Source organism: Pyricularia pennisetigena, chromosome 1 (genome assembly GCF_004337985.1).
Source record: "Pyricularia pennisetigena strain Br36 chromosome 1, whole genome shotgun sequence".
NCBI classification, from domain to species: Eukaryota; Fungi; Ascomycota; class Sordariomycetes; order Magnaporthales; family Pyriculariaceae; genus Pyricularia; species Pyricularia pennisetigena.
The window spans coordinates 598959-621074 of NC_043740.1; positions in this window are offsets into that span (position 1 = coordinate 598959).

Consider the following 22116-nt stretch of genomic DNA (forward strand, 5'->3'; position numbering starts at 1 on the left):
CAGTGTATATACCGGGTTTTATATAATATAAAAAATATTATTTTACTGGTAAAAACCGGGTACGGGAAAAATATAATATTGCAAATTACCTCGGTAATTCGCAATAATACTATTATTATCCAAATAATCCTATTAAATAAATTAGGGTAAAAATAATTACGCAATATATAACGTTATCCCGCCGCGATCCCCAAATTAATCGATTAATTTATTTTAAACGTAAATATAAATATGCGGTTTTTATTACCAAAACTAATTTTATTTAGTATAACCTTTTTTGGAACCCGCAAACCGTTTATAAATACACGCATATTTTTTTAGGCCCGGAATAAACCACCAATTACCGATTTTTTAAATTTTTTCGAAACCTTATATTCCATTAACGTATCGTTTTATTTATTATTAATAAATTTTACATAATTTTACAGTGGAAGGATTTTAGGGAATCGTTTTTTATATTGCGTTTGGTCCGGGTAATTATACCAGCAAACGTATTTATATTCGGGTGCACCGCAATTTTTATAATAAAAATTAAAACCTACGTCCTCGACCAATTGTATTATAAAAAGATAATACGTTTCGTTAAAACGCCTTTCGACCGACCCGAAATTACGATTATAATATAATGTTTGGAACGTAAAACCCTTGTTAACGATTACCGGCGTTTTTTATTCCTAATAGGGAATATTATATTATTATCCGCCACCCGTATTTTTAAAACCATTATATATATGGACGCCAGGAACCGCATTATTTAAACACGCCAATTCCTAATAAAAAACCTCGTATTTAGGAAATTTATTAAACGAAACGCAACCGATATAATTATCCGGTACAATATATTTATATTTAAAATCGATAAAATTAAAATTTACGCAAAATTTTCCAAACCGGATTTTAAAATTTATATTATATTTTCCATTTTATTTTTGGGTATAGGTATAAATATATTTTATATGGAACGTATAATGCAATACGGCGCGTTAATATTAAACGACCCCGTAAACTTATGGTAAAGGTTCGGACGAACCGCACGCGGGCCCAACCGTAAAGGAACCGTATATTTTTTTGCGCCTTATTGGTATTTCGATACGTAGGGGTTTATCGCTAAATACAAATTAACCAGGCCAAAATTATTAACCAAATTAATTAAATAACCCGTAATATTACGAAAAAACGTTAAAAATTTACAAATTACCCATTTAAATTTTTTAACGTATTTATAAACGCGGTTATTCCCTATTAACCTTTTACGTATCGCTAAATTTAATTTAAACGATAATAACCGGGTAAAAGCGTCGGAATTACCATAAACCGGTTTTTTGGGTATATTTAAACCACGCGTTCCGCCCCATTGGACGTAATAGGAAATAATAAATAAAAAAAAATTAAAAAAGGAGGCGCCAAATATGCAAACTTTCGCCAACGTTAAATATTTTCGACGAATTATATTAAATTTTATATAGGAAACGAATCCATTTTTTATAATAAACCAATTTGAAAATTGTTGCAACGTTTGCGTCCACCAAATTGGAGTTTTACCCGCATTACCCCCTAAAAAGTAACCAATTAAAATACCCAGGAAAAACTCCAAAAAAAGTTATATATTTAAACAATTGGACAAATGGGGTATTTATTTTGCAATAACTATTTTTTACCCAAACCCGCGGCGGTTATACGACCTATTATCCCAGCTGGTGTTATTTAAACCAATAGTTTTTAATATCGTTAAAAAATTCGTCCATTCCTATAACCGGGAATGGACGAAAAACGATTTGCTGGAAAATATTCCAAATTTACAATTAATTAAATGGTTTAAACAATATAGCGATTATTTCGTTGTTTAACTCCCAATAATATACGAAAATAGGATACGAAATTACGCCTCCTATTTACATAAATAATAAAAAAAAAGGCGGCGGAATTAAAATACGGTGGTATTTTAGGAAACGATGGATATAATTAACAATTATTCGGGAAAATAAATTAATTAACGCCGACGAACGAATTAAACGGTATTATAACCATAAATTAAAATACTGGTTAACGTTAACGGTTATAAAAATATCCAGCATAAAAACGTTTATAAATTTATAACCCAAAAATTAAAAGGCGAGTGAGGTTAAATCCTAATTAAATTAAATAACGTGCCCTGGATTACAAAAGGGTTGAACGATAAAAAAGGCGACGCCAAAATGGATTAACCAAAGGGGGAGGATTAAATAACGCAAGGTATATAATTGTTAAATACCAAAATCCCCAATTAACGGCCTAAATAGAACGACCAAATGCTGGATAATAACAATTATTACGTAAATTGAAAATTTAGATTATATATAGGCTGGTACGGCGTAACGGCGCCCCGATTAAAAATAAAAGGGTTCGATATTGCGAATTATAATAATTGTTACGGTTAAATTCCGGAAATTTTAGCGTTTCCACTTTAATTTTATTTTATTAGTAAAAAACCCTATACGTAAACCCAGCTATAAATACCTCCTTTTTTATTTTTATTAACTTTTTTTCTTTTTTTTTACAATAAAAACCTTTTTCCCAACCGCCAGATTTTTTTTGTAACGATTAATAAAAAATTGTAACGATTAAACCAACGTTTAATTTTTAACCAATAAACGTAATAATTGTTACAATCGCAAAATTGTTTTAGCAAATACTGCAAACACATTCGTTAGGAAGCTTGATTAAAGCATTTTTAATTGGATAAAGTTATTTATACCCTACCCATTTAAACAGGTATTAGCCCAGTCGTAACGAAGGTAAATTATAATTAACGCCTTTATATCGCAAAGATACCCCCCACCCGGTTAAATTCGGGGCAGTTTAACTAATTTTATTGTAATAATAATTACAGTAATTGTTTTAATTCGCCAAAAGCCGTGACAATTGTCACAATTACGTTCCCTTATCACCATAGCTCCCAAAAAACGCCAAAAAGGCCAAACTTCCGCCCAAACCACCATTAAATTTACGTTGGGATATATACCCAATAATATTAAACTACCTGCCAACCTAATAACCATACCACAAAAAGGAGCGCGGATAAAAAAAATAAACCAATATTTTAAGGATTTGGAAAATTACGACGCGGATATTGCAATTGTTTTGGAATTAAATTTTGCTCGGTTGGACCGTTTTATATTATAAGGTTATTCGGATGCAACCGGAATCCCTTTAAATTTTCCTTTTATTTTTAATAATAATAATAATAATTAAAATAATATTAATATAAATTCCGGCGATAATAAATTTACCCCCGCCCCCGTCGATAAAGATGGAAATAATGCCGATATAGACGCCGGCGATAACGAATTTGCCCCCGCCCCCGTCGATTATAATAACGACGATACTTATATAGGCGAAAACGATAATTAACCTGCCCCCGCGTCCGCCAATAAAAGCGATAATAATATCAATATGGACGATAATTATAACGAATTTGCCCCGGATTTGGATAACCGCCAATTGTAAATTTTTTTAGCATTTTTTAAACCATTTACCAGCGCATTATCCCCGCCATTAAAAAACCCCAAAAACCGGCCTTTTGCACCATAACCGGAAATTATTATTAACCCGGCACCCGCGCCACTAAATAGGCCGCCCGCACCCCGTATATATAAAACCATTACCGTTCGGCCAATTAAAACCAACCTCATTTCGGTATCGCGGACGTAACCTAAACCTAATTCGACGCCAAATAATAAACCAATAAATTTCGTATAACCCGAATATTATTTCCTATCGTATAAGGATACGGATTTCCTGGATCGTTTGCCCGTCCCGTTATAAAAGGATTTTCAATTGGGTAAAAACCAATCCGTATCGGCGATAATTATTACAGTTTAATACAGGGTAAAAAACACGAATATTGCCAAAATGGCTCGCATTATACCCCATTTAAGCTATATTAATTGCTTTAAAATTAATAATAATACCAACCCGCCCGCCTGGTTCGGTCGCGGAAATAACATTTTCCGCAATACGAACGAAACCCCAATCGCCCAAACCCCTAAACGCTTTTAATCCGCTGCTGGCGTCGCCGCAGCAAAAACACGCGTTAATAACCAGATTTTGGTATACCATTTTAACAATAATTCGTCGAATATAAACAAGGTAATAGTCGTATTTAATTACGAAACGATAAATGCTTTGGTATAATATATTAATATAACAGGTTAATGTTTCCTTTTATTAAATTGCGACAGTTGTTACAATCCCTGCACTAATATATCCTACTATTTATTATATTGTAACAGCTGTTACAATTTTTTACGGTAATGCTAAACAATTACTGTTACAATATAATAGCTGTTACAATTTGGTTTTCACCCTTTTATATATTTTGGGACAACGGGCACAATTTTAATTATTGGTTAATTTATTTTCAGTCGCCGACGTATTCGGTTTTTTAATTTACTTTAAAGCAAATAATCCCGGCAAATAAATTAAAGGTAATAAAATGCCCGTTTAGTAAAAGACCTTGGCCTCCGTACCGGATATATTTAACGATAGGGGTACTAAACCCATTTTCGATAATTTGGTAAATCGGCGTCGCCTACCCCCTATCCCCCCCTTTATCCGCCAAAACGATATTAATTTCCCCGGGTTAAAAATATTCGCAAACAAATTTAAACCGGTTATAATTCCCACAATCTTCGCCACGATATTAATTTATTTGCGGATAATAACCACCGGACCTAATTTTAAAAACGGCGATTTAAAATTTAAAACCGCTAACCCTGGACCATATATATATAACGGTTACTATATCGACGATTAATTTAGGGTTTATTACCACTTCTTTTATTTTATTTTTCGCCGGCAGGGAAAAATCGTTATTGGAAATAAAAAAAATTTTAACGATTTTGGTGGAAATTGCCGCAACCTTTTTAAATTTAATATTAAGCAATCCTCCACCCTGTTTGCTGTCGCCGATTATACAATTATCGCCGATAACGTTATCGCTTTAAATAATTTGTATTTAATACAATTTTAATATCGTTTGGTTACCCGTTCGCGAACCGACCAAACCATCGACGTCGCCAATTTGTTTAATTTTAACCGCGTTTGCTATAACAGGATAATAATAATATTCGCTATCGATACCTGGTCCCGTTTTAAACCTATTAAGGTCGGACGGCTGAAAAAGAAAAAAAAGCGTGTAAATTAAATTCAAATGCACCTATTGGATTTGTTAATATTTAAAAATATTTTTAACAATTTGTACGACGAAGGGCGGTTCCATCGTCCCATCCTTACCAAACCCAAAATAAAAATTACCGAATTTTATCCTAAATTTTTTAGCGACGACCAATAAAACGATTTCCTCAATTTTATATAAACCCAATCTGTTATCGCCAATCGATTTGCTAATATAAACCGCGCAAAAAAGGAAATTTTCGAGGACGCCCGCGAAAAAATCCTAACGGTTTTTTTGGTATATTATACGCAATTTTTTATTTTAATTAAAGGTTATCCCTGGATTGGTTATTTTTTTAATTCGGACGCGATTTAGGCTGCTATAAAAAAATTGCGCCTTTTTTAAAACACCTTACCTGTCGACGGTTTAAATACCGACAATAAAGTCGGTTTTAAATATAAGAAAATCAAGGGCAAATACTTTTGGTCTAACTGGGATATACCTAATGCTCCTTTTAATCGCCATTAATTACCCCATTAACTGGTTGGTAAATTATATATATATTATCCCTAATAGTTGTGATTATCGTTACAATTTTGCCCCTATTTTTGTGACTATTATCACAATCCCACCCCTATTTTTGTGATTATTGTTACAATTTTTGTTTTTGCTAAATTAACTTTTTTTTCGGTTTAAATACCCATACCTTATTAAAATTGGAGCAGTTAACTTTTAAAAGTTGGTTATTAGCCAACAAAATGGGCACAGGAAAAACGATTATTTATTTTACGGCGATTTATATATGGTATATCCGTTGCCAACACGACCGATTTATCCAAAATACCGACGGATGTTTTCCCATTTTAATTTTCGTCCCGGCCAACCTTATTTCGCAAACATTTAAAAAGGTAATAACCAATTTCCCAGCTTTCGACGTTAAATACTACTATAATTTAGCCGAGGTATGCGCTACCGATACCCCGCGAGCGGTTATTATTTTTACCCAGGCGCAATTTTACGATATTTTAACCAAATTCGCCGCCCGCAAATCTAATCCCAAATCTGCGGGCACGGTTATTATTATATTTTATTCGATATTCCTAATCCGAAAAATTAAACAATTGGACGAAATCCATAACGCGGAAAAGGTGTTTAACCTATAATATATAGATAAAATTGTCGATTCCAATCTTTAATAGCGCCCCCCCGACGTCGATAACCTCGACGATAATTCCGACATTAAAAATAATATTTAGTAAGTATTTTTTATAATAATTATTATAATTTCGTTATATTAATATATTTGTTTAAATTAAATAATTTTATTAGGAACCGTTAACGCAAAAACGGTCGGAAGGCCGATTTTTCCACGGGCGAAAACACTAAAAATATCCGGCGTTTAATTATATATTTACTATCCGGTACCTTTTTTTAACGTATAATTGGAAACGAAATTTAATACCTCCGCTACCGCGAATCGATAATATACCGCGCATTTCGCCTTATTTTTTGCATTAATTGGGGTATAACCATTACCACGCCGATTATTAACAAAATTAGGGATATTATTGGCTTTAATGCCCTGGTTTGGGATAAAATTGCGATCCCTTTCGCCCGACCTAAAGGCCTGTTTTAGGAAAATATATTTACGGTCGATTACATTTGGGAAGGTAGTGGTTGTTTCGTCGTTTTTAATATCGATAAAAACACCAGAACCTTTTTATAAAAATTCGAATCGATGGGTTGGAAATGGTGGTTACTTTACCCTCGAATTTTAAACTTTATAATTCCTACCATTATATTAGACGAAAAATCGTTAATAATTTTTAAATATACGGGCGTATTTACGGTATATAGGGGTATGGATACCGGGTTTACCTTACCCAACGGTATAATTATTTATCCCCGTAAACGTATTCCGCTTTATAATATTATTATTAAAGAGCTTTAATTTGGCCACCGTTTTAAAGACGTTATAACGAATACCGAGGCAATTTTTAAAAACATTATTACCGCATTCGTGGGCGAAAATACCGACGATATTGGTCCCGCTCCATTAAGAATTCCCATTAATGCGGATACTATAGCTGGTAACCGCCAAACCTCGGTTTTTTTTAATATAGGTTTTATCCGCCTGTTGCAGTTTTTGGTAATTAATTACCTTTTTTAATTAATAATCCACGCCGAGGATAATACCCGGAATGTTAATTCGGCGGAATTGGGTAAAATGTTGGCGTTAAAAGGAATGGATTTTAAAGCCAAATACCGCAACGTCCGACAAAATTTTAAAAAAAGTTTATAGGAAGGAAAAACCCGTTTTGGATCGGTAATTGTGGACGTTTTAATTTAGTATAGCGGCGACGGTCCCTTTAGCTGGGTTTATTCGAAAACCTGCATTAATTTTAAAACGTTACCTCCGTCGGGCAGGGCTAAAATAATCCATTTTATATTAAACGAATCGCTATTTATTGCCCGCGTGGTCGAAATCTGCATAAAGGAAAAAAAAAGGGTTAACGCGTCCTGGTTATAACCCCCAATCCTTAAATTTAAACGTAAATTGGCCATATGGTAACAATTATTATAATCCCTTTCCTTTCCTATAGCTATTGTAACAATTATTACAATTTTTATATTTTTGGATTGTAATAAATGTTATAATGGTTATTATTTTTCCATTTTTGTAACAATTATTACAATTTTTAATATACCTGCTAATTTTTTTAGTTTTATTGCTTTTATTTTGGAAAAAGCCAGCTTCGGTGTAATTATTATCCGATCAGGCCTGTCCCAAGCCGAACGCGATAAAACCGTTTCCGATTTCACCGATTCCAACTCCAATTTTGACGTTTATATCCTAAATATTAACATTTCCAGCGCTGGTTTTAATTTGCACCCCAATTGTTGCATTGGCATTATTATCCCTTTAATATGGAACGCTAATATATAATTGCAAATTTGTGGTCGTTTAATTCGGTTGGGTTAAAACAAACTTATTATTTGGCGCATTTTCGAAATGCGAGGTATTTTTTTCGATTAAGTAAAAAATCGCATATTCCGGAAGGTTAATACCCCTTTTTCTACTGTTCCGGCCGTTGCTAATATATAATAAATATTATTTAAATATATTACGCGTATACGTTTCCCTAAAGTTATCCAGTTTCCAGTTATTAAACAATTTTTGGCGTATAAGGTAATAGCAATTATGTTTTCCTGGCCTTTTAACTATTTCGTTTAAATAGCAAAACCCCCCCCAATATTTTAATATTTTTTATTTTAACAGGACGCGTCGCATGGGCGAATTCTATTTTCGCCTGGTTTTAATATTCGTGTTAAATATCCCTAAACAGTTTAACGAATAGGATTTGGTGGAAAAAACGTCAGTTTTTATTTTAACGTTGGGTCCAGTTTATATTAATTATTAATACCAGGAGTAAAATAGTAGCCGTAATACGTTTACTAATTATATTAATCGTACACATTTGCCTTATTTCGATTTTATTATTATAAATTAAAGGTTTGTGGTTAAATTAATAAAATAAATTAAAAACAGCGATGGATTTTACGACGAAACCGCGACCGCGCGGGTTATCGGGGCCCTAATAAAGGATTTTAACTCCTGGGTTATTAAACGCCGGGAAACCAATAAACCGTTTAAAAAAGGTATTTTTGGTAATAATAACGCCGATCCTTTGGCGGTCGTTATTCCGTTTTTTTTATTTATCGATTTTGGCCTTAATTACGATAAATTCATATTCAATTCGTTAAGGAAACCCTGCATACCCATTTTAAAAAAGGATGAAAAGGAGGACGATTCGGTCCCTGGATCGTTTACCGCGACCCCAATTCGGAAAAGGAAGCGTGGCGCTAACAAACCAACTCCTAAAAAGACATTTAACGCTGCCAAACGTTCTCGTCTTTTTTAATTGGTTTAGGTTTTTTTGTTTTGCTTTTTTTTTGGGGTTTGGTATTATAAAATTGGGGATTTTATATATATAATATTATAATAATTATTACTATTAAAATCCGGTTTAATGGATTTATTATTCGTGGTTAATAAGGTATTATAATAACGGTTATTACCAGGATCCTTTTTGCTGGATTTATAATTGGCGGTGGATGGAAAATATGGTTTATTTGGGTAAAGAAAATGGATAGGAAACGGGTTATTTATACGGAAAATTTTGGAGGAGGTTATACCTTGTATTTTATTTTAAACCAAATTTACAATTAGTATTTGTTTATTTATATTTACTGGTTTTACGGACGTTGTTTTACCTCCGTTATTCGCGGGTAAGGTTACCGTTATTTATTTATTTAACTCCTTTTTATAATGGAACGATTTTCGCCTTTACCCGTTTTGGTTTGCGTAATTTACCTTTTATTATTTTAAATTTTATGCGCCTTTTTCGTCGGATTTTTCGTATATTCCGTCCAGCAAATCTCCTTTAATGTTAATTATACCATTAATATTTGAACCGTTTGTCCGGTTGTATCCCTTTTTTGGATTTGCCCCTATTTTTTTAATATCCGCCTAAAATAGCACGCTATTGGGGCGTACGATTTTTTAATTAAATGCCTCCAATTTATCGCCTATTAGTTTTTTCAAACCCAGGTATAATAAATTAGGGCCGTCGAAATCGAAACTGGGTAATATTTCGGCCTTTTCGTTTCCCCAACTATTTTAGAATAATAAATACGTATAGTGGATTATATCCTGGTTAGTTAACACTATATGGTATTTGCTGTTAATACGTGTACGGGCGATGTTTTCCAATGTTTTGCGCACCGTAATTGCGATTGGCCCCATCGTTGCACAATTTAGGAATGTTTTTCGCAAATCGTGCGTGGAATTGCGGTTATTTTTAATATTTATAGCGAAACCCCTATTAATATGTTTAATCATTAGGTTTGCCGGTTTAAATTTATTCCCGGCCGTGGTATATTTTACGAACGCTGATTTTAAAATCCCGGTGCGCAGCGGTTAATTTATAACCTTTGGTCGTAATAACCAAATTAAATATAGCATTTTAAAGCTATAATTTTTTGTTTTGCAACCGTAGAAAAACAGGACCAATTACGGTATTATAGTTTTTAATACGCCGTAATTTTTTTGGTGGAACGCGTTTATTATTATCCATAAAAGGTTAATTATTTGCAGATAGCGGCGTTACGTGCGGAAAACGATGTTAATTTTGGGTTTTGTATCCCATAATCCAATATTTATTAAACCGTTAATATAACCAGCGAATATATTGTCGTAAATACGGTTTACTACGGAAATATATATATTATATGGTATATCGGTAAAAGCCTTTTCCAAGGCGTTTTTAAAAATCTAATCCCTGTCCAATAATCCGTTTTGGATTAAAACAGCAATTATAATGTATAAAATGCGGGACCGGAATATATTTTGTAAAAGCCGTAAAACGTGGTAAAACTCCTTTTTATTTTTTTAAAACTGGTTATATTTCCCCAATCCTGTTATATTTATGGATATAATAGGGGCGTAATATTACCATAACTGGTTAATAAAATTGAATTCGATATGGAAAAACGCTGGTACGGGTAATATTTATTGTTTTTTGTTAAAAAGTTAAAATAATTCGATATGGGTTCCCTAAATAGTACGGATATATAACGTTGTCTTTTAATCCTTATAAACGAGGAACAGGACGGAAAAATAGTCGAAATGGTCGGGTAATAGGTTTAAAAAACGTTTAAAAAGGATTTCGTGGATTTGGATAATTCCTGCGTATTCCCCTTCGTTTTCGGTAATGGCGGGGGTTTGGATAAAGTAGGAAGTTAATATAATTCGTACAAGGGTAAGGTATTATGGGATTGCTTCAGGCGTATATGGGCGGTTAGGGAATAAAAAACCACAAATTTGGTGCATTATATAATATTTGGCGTTTTCGTAATAGGTGTCCGGATATTGTAAAAAGGCGGGCGTTTGTAACCATTTTTGGCGGAAAGGTACGGTGGCGTGCCATTGGGATTGCGTGTATCGTTTAAATCCTGGCGTTAATATAAGGAAATACGATATTAAATTTTGCATTCGGTTACGTTTTCCATATCCAAGGTCCTATACCTTGTCCAAAAAATTGAAATTGTTATATACGAAAAATAGTGTTGGGTTACGAACGATCTTTTTTAAATTTGTTTATATGTTAATATATATATATATATATATATAAAAAATTATTATTGCTGTTCGCGGTAAAAGTTAAATATAAATATGGATATTGCTAATAACGTACTCGGGTAACGGCGATAAACTGTTGGGTTTGCCGTTTAATAACTTTATAAAATAAATATATTCCAAACCCGGATAATGTATTTACAATACGTCGTGGAACTCCATTATTTATAAGGTATAATGCGAATGCGCGTAATAAATAATTGCTTTTTTGGGGGGAATATCCGTGGGTTAAAATCGCCAATATTAATATAACGCGTTGGACCTTTAACGTTGGGGGATTTATGGTTTTTAAAAAGGTATTTGGTTCCAGGTATACCACGTTCGAAATTTGTAACGATAAATAAAACGGGCGGTAGCCCCGGGAATGCAATAATAATAAAAATATAAATTTATATAATATTGGCGTTTTGGACGGGATTTCCTGGGTGGACGTGTCGAATACCTGTTTAAACCAATTTATATCGTTTACGTTTTTGGCGGAATAATCCTTTATTCCTGAAAATTGGAAATCTGTGGGTTCGAACCGGTTAAAAAGGCGTAAATATTATATTAATTGCTGCAATTCCCTGCGCAAAAAATCGGTTTCGATAGGCGCAGGAAATTTATTATTAAAACGGTATTCGACCCCATTGGCGCGTAAACGTTCTCGGATTTAAGGGTTTCGTAATGTTTTTTTAAAAAAAAATATTCGCGATAGGGTAGGTCGGGTAATTTCGTAAAAATTTACCGTTATTATTTAAACGTGGATAAATTGCGTAAAATTGGTGCGTCGGTAACGGTTGCGCCAAAATTTGGTAATATCGCGAATAAATTTGGTTTCGGGGTTTATTTCCGTTTCGGATTCGGATTCCCTCGGTAATTGCTTTTAATCGATTAAAAAAGGCCTAAATTCCCATTTATTTTCGAATATATAATTGGGCGATAATAATTGGGATAGCGATAAAAACGAAAATAATTGCGATATCGATGGAGGTAATAAGGTTAAATTAGACGTAAGGTGGTGGGTTGCAGGTTGCGCGGATGGGAATATTTTTTCGGGTGTATTTATTGGTATTATTGGAAATATGTTTTCCATTGTTAAATTCGGGTTTTATTTGGTTTAATAGTATATTAAATAAAGGTTAATATGCGTAAATATATGGTATAGTGGTAAAATTCTTTTATTTTTTTGTGTATCGGGGGGAATAGTGGTTGGCGATATTGCAGTATTGGGTATTTTGTTGGTGGTACCGCCATAAACGGCGAAATGCGACAAATTGTCCTCAAACTAGAACGAGCGCGATCTTTTCGGCTAATGTAATTGGTCGAAAAGCCATGTGGCTGAAAGGTACATGGAGCGCTCGGTCCCCATTGCGAAGCAGGGGGGTCTAGTCTGAGCACTGAGATTACCCCACGGGGGCCCGTGGCAGCCCAAATCGGTGGGGCGGCCAACCCGTGGGTGGGTTGAATTTTTTGTGGGGGGGCCCGGCCCGGCCCAAAACCGTACACGGGTTTTCTTGGCAACCCGCGGGCCACCGTGGGAAAACCCGTAAAATTACAAATTTTCCATATTTATACTTATGATTTTTTTTCGAATTATAGGTAAAAATCACAATTACAAATAAAATATAATTTACGATTAAGAATAAAATATAATATATATTGACGATTACAAATAAACCATAGCATAAAATAACGATAATAAATAAAATATAATATAAAATAACGATTATTAATAAACCATAACATAAAATCACGATAATAAATTATATATAATATAAAATTACGATAATAAATTAAATATAATATAAAATCACGATAATACATCAAATATAATATAAAATCACGATTATAAATCAAATATTATATAGATTTACGATTGCAAATAAAATATAAAAAGGAAAATAAATATATTAAACTTTTATTTTACAATTGGGAGTTTTTCGAATTACGCCCATATACGATATTACCCCGTACCCGTTTCACTGCCCTAAATGGGGTTTTTATTAACAATTTATTAGGTTAAAACCCTTTTTAATTAAAAACGGGTAATGGGGGTATACGGTTAATATTTCCCCGGATTAGGGTAATAGCGACCGTTATTTAAATAGGATTATCGTTATCCGAATTTAAATTTTCGCTTAATTCACCCAAATTATATACGAACCCAATAAATTCCTTAAAACGGTCGTTTTTAGCTTTTTCGTTTTCCGGGGATATAAATTTTTTATATACGATAAAAATTTTAATACCGATTAAAAAAATGATTTTTTTTTTAATCGAGGCGTAAATAATAATACGGTCCCGGATTACCGATAAAGTTAACGAAAATTGGTTAAAAATAATCGAATTACCTAATTATAATTATAACCGTTTAATAAAAGTGGAAATAGCAGGAATAGTTAAAATATCGCGGGCGATTTAGGCAAATTCCGGGAATTTGGTTTTATGGGTAATTTATTAGTTGAAAATGTTATTATCGTTTTCCATAATTGCGGTAAATAATCGAGGATTAATATATATATACTAATATAATTATCCGTATAATTATTTATAATTTAAAAATAACGAACCTTAAATAAGGAATATTTTGATTTTTAACCGGATATTCTTTTTAACAAAACGATCGATGGAATATAGGTTGGTCATTGGATTTAAATTTTAATTGGGAATATATTTGCGTTTTTTTGGATTCGGTTTCCGTTATAAAATAAATAAAATTGGATCCGTTCCCGGGTAAATTAATTTTATTTGAAAGTGGAAATTTGGATTTCGTTTTTGCGAATATAATTCGGCCAAACGATTAGTGTTTCGGTTAATTATATTTTCCATTTTTTGATTAATATGTTTTACGTAATATCGGAGCTTGTTTTTTTTTAAAATCCGTCCGCGTAGGTGGGATTAAAATAGCCGTTATAAAATATATTTTTTAAATTTTTTCACGTTAAATTAGGTCGATATATTTGTCCAGTTTTGCTCGTGTAATACGAATTGCGTTTTTTAAATTGGTACATTATCCCGTTTGTGGATATTTTTGGGCTTTTCCCTAAAATTTTCGTTTGAAATTGGTAAAAGCAATTCCAATAGCTTTTAACCCAAATAAAACGTACGTAATTGTTTCCATTTTATTGGCGTTAAAAACATTGGTAAAAACCGCGATAGTTTTAGTCGTTGTTAAAAAATATTTAAAAATCGTCCAATTTTTTGCAAATATTCGAAATTTGGATAAAATCGAATTCGCCCGGTTATCCTGGCCTTTTATTAACACAAAGTATTATTTAATAAATAATTCGATGGTTTTACGCAGTTAAAACGCACGCGCAATAACCGAAATGGTTAAACTTTATTTCGTTTATATATGTTTAATTAAAAAACGGGGTCCTTTAACGCCACATTTGCCAGTAATTTGTTACAAATTGCAAAAGAATTCGATACGTTTGGGCTTTGGTGCAATAAAACCGCCAAATAACGTAATTAATATGAAAAATAATATTTTAAATAATTATATTTTAAAATCTTTAATAAAATTAAACATTTATTTGGGCGATAATATGTTTTGGGGATATATTTTATATTTTAAATTCCTCCAAATTATTAATCGCAAATTGTTTTTTATCGTTGGAATTAATTAAAAATGCGCGGAAATCTGTTTTGGGAATATAAAAATTTTAATATATAGCCCCTTCTATTAGTTGTAAAACGTGAATTATATAAGGGATTTGTAAAATGTTTAATTGCATTTGTGGTTAGGGAATATTTTTTCGAATTTCCGCAACAACGTCCCCGGTGCGGAAATTGGAAATATTATTAATTGTAATAATTAATATTTTGTTTTCCAATTTGTGTTTAAAAATAGTTTAAACGGTAAATTTTACCAGTTTTTCCCTCGTTTTGCTGGCGTTAATCGTAATAAAATCCAAAATGATATACCGACGTACCCAATTATTGTCGATATAAACGGCCATAATACCCTAAAAAACGTGTTTTAAACCGGGGTTTGTCCATCCGTCCACGATTAAAAAAATTTGCCTTTTTTGGGGATATTTATTAAATTTTGGGCAATAATATTTTCGGATATATTTTTGCATTTTTTGGCGAGGGTTTGTGGCGATAAAACCTTTTATCGATCGTTTCGGGTTTGTACAAACATTTTAAACTCCGAATTTTGTATAATATTAAATCCTTTTCGCAATAAAATGCAAAATCGGACGTATAATTTTTCGACCTCGTTTTTCGTATATTTGTAGATTTTTTTCGTTTAAAAAATGTAATTACATATTAATTTTTGCAAATATATAAATAATAGTATAAAATGGTTATATAGATGGTTATATAAAAAGTTATATAAATGGTTACATTTCGTTAATAAATGGAAACAATTTACCATATAAAAATCCGTAGGAATTAAATTGGGGTTAAATAAATCGTTTTGTGATCCGAATTCGTTTTAAATACAAATAATTGTATTCCGATGCCGTGTAAGGGTGTTAGTTCCATTATATTCCTTTTTTTCATTAAATTGGGGATATTTTAACATTTGCAAACATTTTTTGCAAATTAAATATGGTTCGCCGTTTTTTCGAAAAAAACCCTAATGGTAATATTGCCAAATTTCCGCCAATTTAGGTTTTTAAAACCCTTTAACGGTTAAATCGATTTTATTGTTTATCGGTTACCAACGTCGAAACCAAAATCCAGAAACGAATAAATCGAGGAAATTGTTCTATAATTTAAATGTCTATATATAATACGCATCCTTTTTCCCGCCGTATAAAAGAGGATCGTTGTAACCTGTATTTTGTTTATTTGCAAATACCGCAATAAATTTGATTTTAATTTCCAAATTTAATTTAAAAAGGAAATTATAATCGTGCGAATTAACGCCAGGTAAACGTGGGACGGGTATATATGTATTCGAAAAATGATTACAAAATTCGTTAATAATTTTGATATCCGGAAATACCAGTTTTTCGACTAAAGTTTCCGGAGGTGGCGATGCGGTATCCATTACGATAATGTGGTTAAAAGTTTAAAAAAAAAAGGAAATTTTTTTTCGTTATTGTTTTAAAATTTAAGAAAAAATGGGATTGTGTTTAATTTGTCCGTTTAATTAAACAGTGGAGTTTTAAATAATCGATAACGAGGAAATATCGGTTGAATTTTATATTGAAAATTTGTTAAAATTAAAAATTTGTACTGTTTAATTGTTTTTTTTTTTATATTATTATTTATCGCCAGGCTTTACCTACACAAATATGGCAAAAACAAAACAAAAGAAACGTCGACAAATTCCTAATTTTCCCGAATTAGACCAAATACTACCATATAATAAGTAAACATTTTTTTTAATTATCGGATATTTAAATTAACAATTTGAAAATTTCCGGTTAATTTACGTCGAGCCTATTCCGTATTTTTACATTTTTCTGAACAAATAAACCCCGAATTACCTTCACGATTACGGGAAATTCCAAAAATACCTTCACCTATTATCCATTTAAAGGATAATTTACAAATAAAACGAGGGAAAATTAAAAAAACCGCAAAAAAGATAATTGGGGGTAAACCACCAAATCGAAATACCGGAAAATTTAATATACGGGTATAAAATAATTCATAATAAAGGAATAATCGTGCAAAACGGTTTAAACCTGGGAGTAAAAAATATAATTGGTTATATTGGATGGTTATATTTTAATAACTGTTTACAATAATTGCGTTAAAGGAAATCCGCCAATTATAATCCCGTATAAACCTTTTAATTCCCAAAATCGCTTTTTAGCGTTTGGTTAAAAATGTAATGTCCACAATTGCGCCTTATATTATATTGCAAATATAAAAAAAGGTTTTATTGGTATTATAAAAAGCGGCGGAAATGTTTTTCGTACAATTATTTATTATTTCAAACTTTGCTGCTATTTATACAAAACAGGTTATAATATCGACGAAAAATAAATAATTGGTTCGGTTCATATTAAAAGTAATGGGTTATAAACTTCTTTTTAAAAATATTAAAATATAAAATTCAATTAACCGTTTGAACATTTTTTTTAAATTTTGTTTTTGTTTAATTGGAAATTTATTACGTTAATTAAATGTAAATAAAATTTACGCAATTAGAAATTTTAACTGCTAATATTACCGTAAAATATATGTGAACATGGCTAGCGCAGGGCTTATTATATTAGCTACCCTGCATTATCTCATAACCTGTGAGGAGGTTACGAGATAGAATAAGCTTAATCTTGAACGCGGGGAAAAGTGGATCACGTATAAGGTTGATGGAACGTTGAAATGGCAGATAACCGTCTGCTAGCGGGTAATAGAGATAATATATTGTTGCACAATCGATTCGTTGAATCGTTGAATCGATGAAGGTTATGAAGGTGATGAATCTAAGGCTAAGTTATGAATTACGTGTTCGAATCCGTAGGTGCAGATCTTCGATCCGGATGTCCGGAATGCGGGGTCACATCACATGATTTGGCCTTATTCATGTGACTAACCTGCCGACCTATTGAGCCTAACGGCCCATTGAGCCTAACGGCCTATTGTGCTTATGCATGCACAGAAAATCTGCGACCACAACGGGATTCGAACCCACGCACTTCAACGTATATATAATATAGATTATGGTACGTGCATTATACCACTAAGCTAAATTAAATATGACGTATTTGTTTTGTTGTTGAAACTATGAACAAAGACGTGATATATAAAGCTTTGTGTGTATAAACGCGTATACGTTTTATTTGTTATTTATTTATTTGATCGATGCAGGGTGACTAATAGAATTAGCCCGTGCTAGCCGTTATGAGATAATGCAGGGTAGCTAATATAATAAGCCCTGCGCTAGCCATGTTCACAATATATAATTAAAACTCGCAATTATTCCGCGTATTTAAATTAAATAGCAAATAAAAAATCCCCCTCAAACTCCTTAAGCATTTTACTGTAAATTGGTTTTATAATTAGCATTTATAACCTTTTTACCTAACGTTTAGGTGCTTTTGGGTAATTAGGTACCCTAACCCAATTATTCGTAATAAATGGGAGCGTAACTTATCCATCCACATTTTCCTAAATTACTATTCGGTAAATAGTGCGAATGAATTTATTTAATATATTTGTATAAATTTTATAAGGGGTTTATTTAACCCAAATACGCTGGACAGGTGTTTTACGATTAAAAGCCCTGTGCGATCATTAAACGCGGAATAAGGCGGTAATTTTAGTATAATTATAATTAACAATTAAAGGTTTGGGTACGCCAAAACAAATAAAAACGCGCAAAAAAGTTACTTTAACCAAAATAAAGGACTATATAGGCGTAAGATAAATTACAATATAAAATAATTAGCAATTATTTTTCTTCGGAAAATTAAAATGTGTAAAATTTACTTTGTTTTAATTTTAAATAATTGGTATATTTGGTTTATATTAAAATTATAAACCGCAGTGTTTTTCGCCCAATAATGCGTTTTGGTGGCCAAATAGGCTACCAGGGAATGCTAACATCGATATATTGTATAGTAAAATAAATTACGCAATATTTAAAATTATTAACCGTATATTTAAATAACCATCCTATATAACCATTTGTAATTTACCAATTTAGCTACTTTAATTTGATTCAAATTGGCCGTTTTACCAAAATGCGCGGTTTTATAGCGGATCTGGCGCATTATATAACCAAATTAAAAAGAAATTTTAGGTAAAATACCTTTTCCAAACCTGTGGAAAATCTGGCGGATAAATTAACTCGTTTTACTTTAGTAAATGTATTATCTATATAATAATGCAATAACTATTTTTTCCCATTTTTATATTTTAAATTCGGTTTTTTTAATGGGAATTTGAAAAAACGTTTTAAAAACATCCTTTAAATTATTTAAATCCTCCACATTTTCCCAATTTTCGTCGTCGATTAGGGCAAGGGTGCGGGATTTTAAACCGAATTTGGATTGCAGGTTTTTCCAATATTGGCTTTAAAGTTTCCTGGATAATTATATTTAATAATTACCACGTTATTTTGGTATTAAAAAAGGTTATATATAATAGTTATTCACTTTTGGGCAATAAAATCAATTTTAAATTTATTTTCCATTTGCTTTCGTACGAATTCAGTAAACGCAAAATATTTATATTCGTTCCGTAATTTGGATTTTTGACGAAATAATGCGGTGTTAAAACGTTTACGTGCGCGGTTCAGTACTAATTCAAATTCGTCGCCATTTTCTGCTTGCGTTTTCAGTTTTCTATTGCAATCGCGCGATTTGTGGGCTTTTTGTCCTATTTTTTCGTCGTTTTTGCGTTTGCGGGTTAGAAATTGTTAATTTTTAAATTAAAACTGAAATACATTTTTTAAAATGAAAATATTTACCTATATTTGCAAGTATAATAATATTTAAAAATAATTAATTATTCGAAATATAGCAAAAGTATAATCAAAATTTGAAGTTGAAAATTCTGGTTAAAATTCAAATTTTTGTTGTTTTAATAAGTTTGATAAATTTGACAAAACAAAAAAGATTTGCGTTTGGATTCCCAATTTGGTTACCCCATATTCAATTTATTTGCATTTTACCCAATTAGGTTTAGCGTCGCTGTAAAAATTTTCCACGCTAAATTTAATTAAATTTAAATCAAATTATATCCCGCTTTTATTCACTTTTTCGCAATTGCTAAAAAAAATTCGGTTTTTAACCCGACCATTTATCCGTACCAATTTTTTTTTTGTTTTTATTTTTCGTTATCCATTATTCGTATTATTTATAACCATTTTTCGTTACTATTTTTGTTTTTTTTAAAAAATTCATTACCAGGTTATTTTTAATTAATTTAATTAAAATGGTTTCTCGCGCCCAAATTCCCCGTTCGACTGCAGGTAAAAAACCTTAAACCTTTTTTCAATTTACGAAATTTTAAATTTTTCCTTAATTTACACAAAAGGTTTTAAAAAAAATATACCAATGGGTAAATAGGGGCAAAATCGCCGGTTAAAACCTGCTAATAAATTTTATCCATTTTTTATTTTATAATTATATATTAATTCCATTTTAATAATCTTTTACGCGAAATTAGGCGGTACCGAAAAACTTTTAAACTATTCGTCCCCAAAACTCCTTTCCGACGGCTGGTACGGGAATTGGTTTAAAATTATAAATATAATTTTCGTTTCCAATTAATTGTTTTTATAATTTTGCAAAAAATAGCAAAATGTTTTTTTATTATTTTTTTTACAAATAAAAACCTTTTATTATAGCCATTTTATATAAATATTTTAATATTATTTAATTACCAATTTTTGCGGTATCCACGTTTGCCGTATTATTATCCAAATTAAAAATATATATTTCGTTAAATATATTTTAAATATTATAAATAAATGGATATACCCCCAATATTCCAACCAAAAGGATTTTCAAATGGCTGGTTATTTCCGCATTGGCCCCAAAAATGAAAAACTTATATCCCTATTACCCGTCGTTTCGATTTTATTTGGTTTTAATAATTAAAATTTATTACGCCCTATATCGAAATTCCCAAAAATTTCCAAAATAGCGAAAACTCCGTCACCTGCCAAATTTATAGGTAAAAAACCTGCTAAAACTATTGGTAAAATATTCCCTAAAATTGCTGGAAAAATTTACCGCAATTAACTATTATTGCAAATTCGTCGTTTTCGTTTTCGTCTGCGGATTCGACTTCCTTTTCGTTTTTGTTTTTTTTATTTAACAATATAGGTAAAAATAATTATAAAAATAAAAAGGAAAAATAGGATAAAAAATTGGATAAAAAATAGGATGAAAAATTGGATAATAAATAGGATAAAAAACAGGAAAAATAGCAGGATAACCAGGTTAATTTTATGAATTTTAATACGGATATTAAAAATACTAATTAAATTGTGTAAGGAATAAAACAATGGGTTTAAAAAAAGGGATGGTTATTTAGGATGGTTATTATAATTTCCCTCCCATTATATTGCGTTGTTTTTAATTTTAGAACCTGTTAATCGATGGTTATATTAATGCATATATTTTATTTATTAATTATTTATCCCAATTTTAATAAAATTGTTTTTTTTTTTTTACATTATTATTCCTTTTTAATCGCTTTAGCACGAAAACCCGCGGGTTACCCAATTCGGGTTGAGCCCGCCAACCCGCGGGCCCCCATTTACCCGCCAAGAAAACTCGTGGGCCATTACGGGCCCCCGCCAAGAGCCCATGGGTTGGCGGGCCGGGCTGGGCTAAACCTGTTTTCGGGTTTTGGCAGGCCTTAATCGGGAGATAGATGGTAAGCTTAGCTAGCAAAATGAGACATTGGCAAAATTGTAAATCCCGAGACAGACAAGGCATACTGGGGTGAAGGCACAAGCTCCAAGTACTGTCAAATCTTGGCATCGGAAAAGACAGTTTTCTGCGCCAAGGCTAAACTTGGCTACGGCGTAATTTGGACAGTTGGCAGGCACCTACAGATGTGACTTTTTTTCTTTCCAAAATAGTTTGACACGAGTTGTTTGACATGCAGTCTCACCCTATTTATCTGCACTCCTATCCGTCAGTACCAGCTTTTATACCCCGTATAGAGGCATGCTAGGGAATCGGTTCATCGAGCAGTGCCGTCATTATAGTGAGACCAATCAGAGCCACAATGTCAGTTGCGCTATCACTGATCGTATCTGCCACCCTGGAGCCGGCCCCATGTCGCTGTGTGGCCGCCTCCTATCCTGGCCGGTATAGCGGCATATTCATGGTCGACGTTGTGTAGGAAGGAC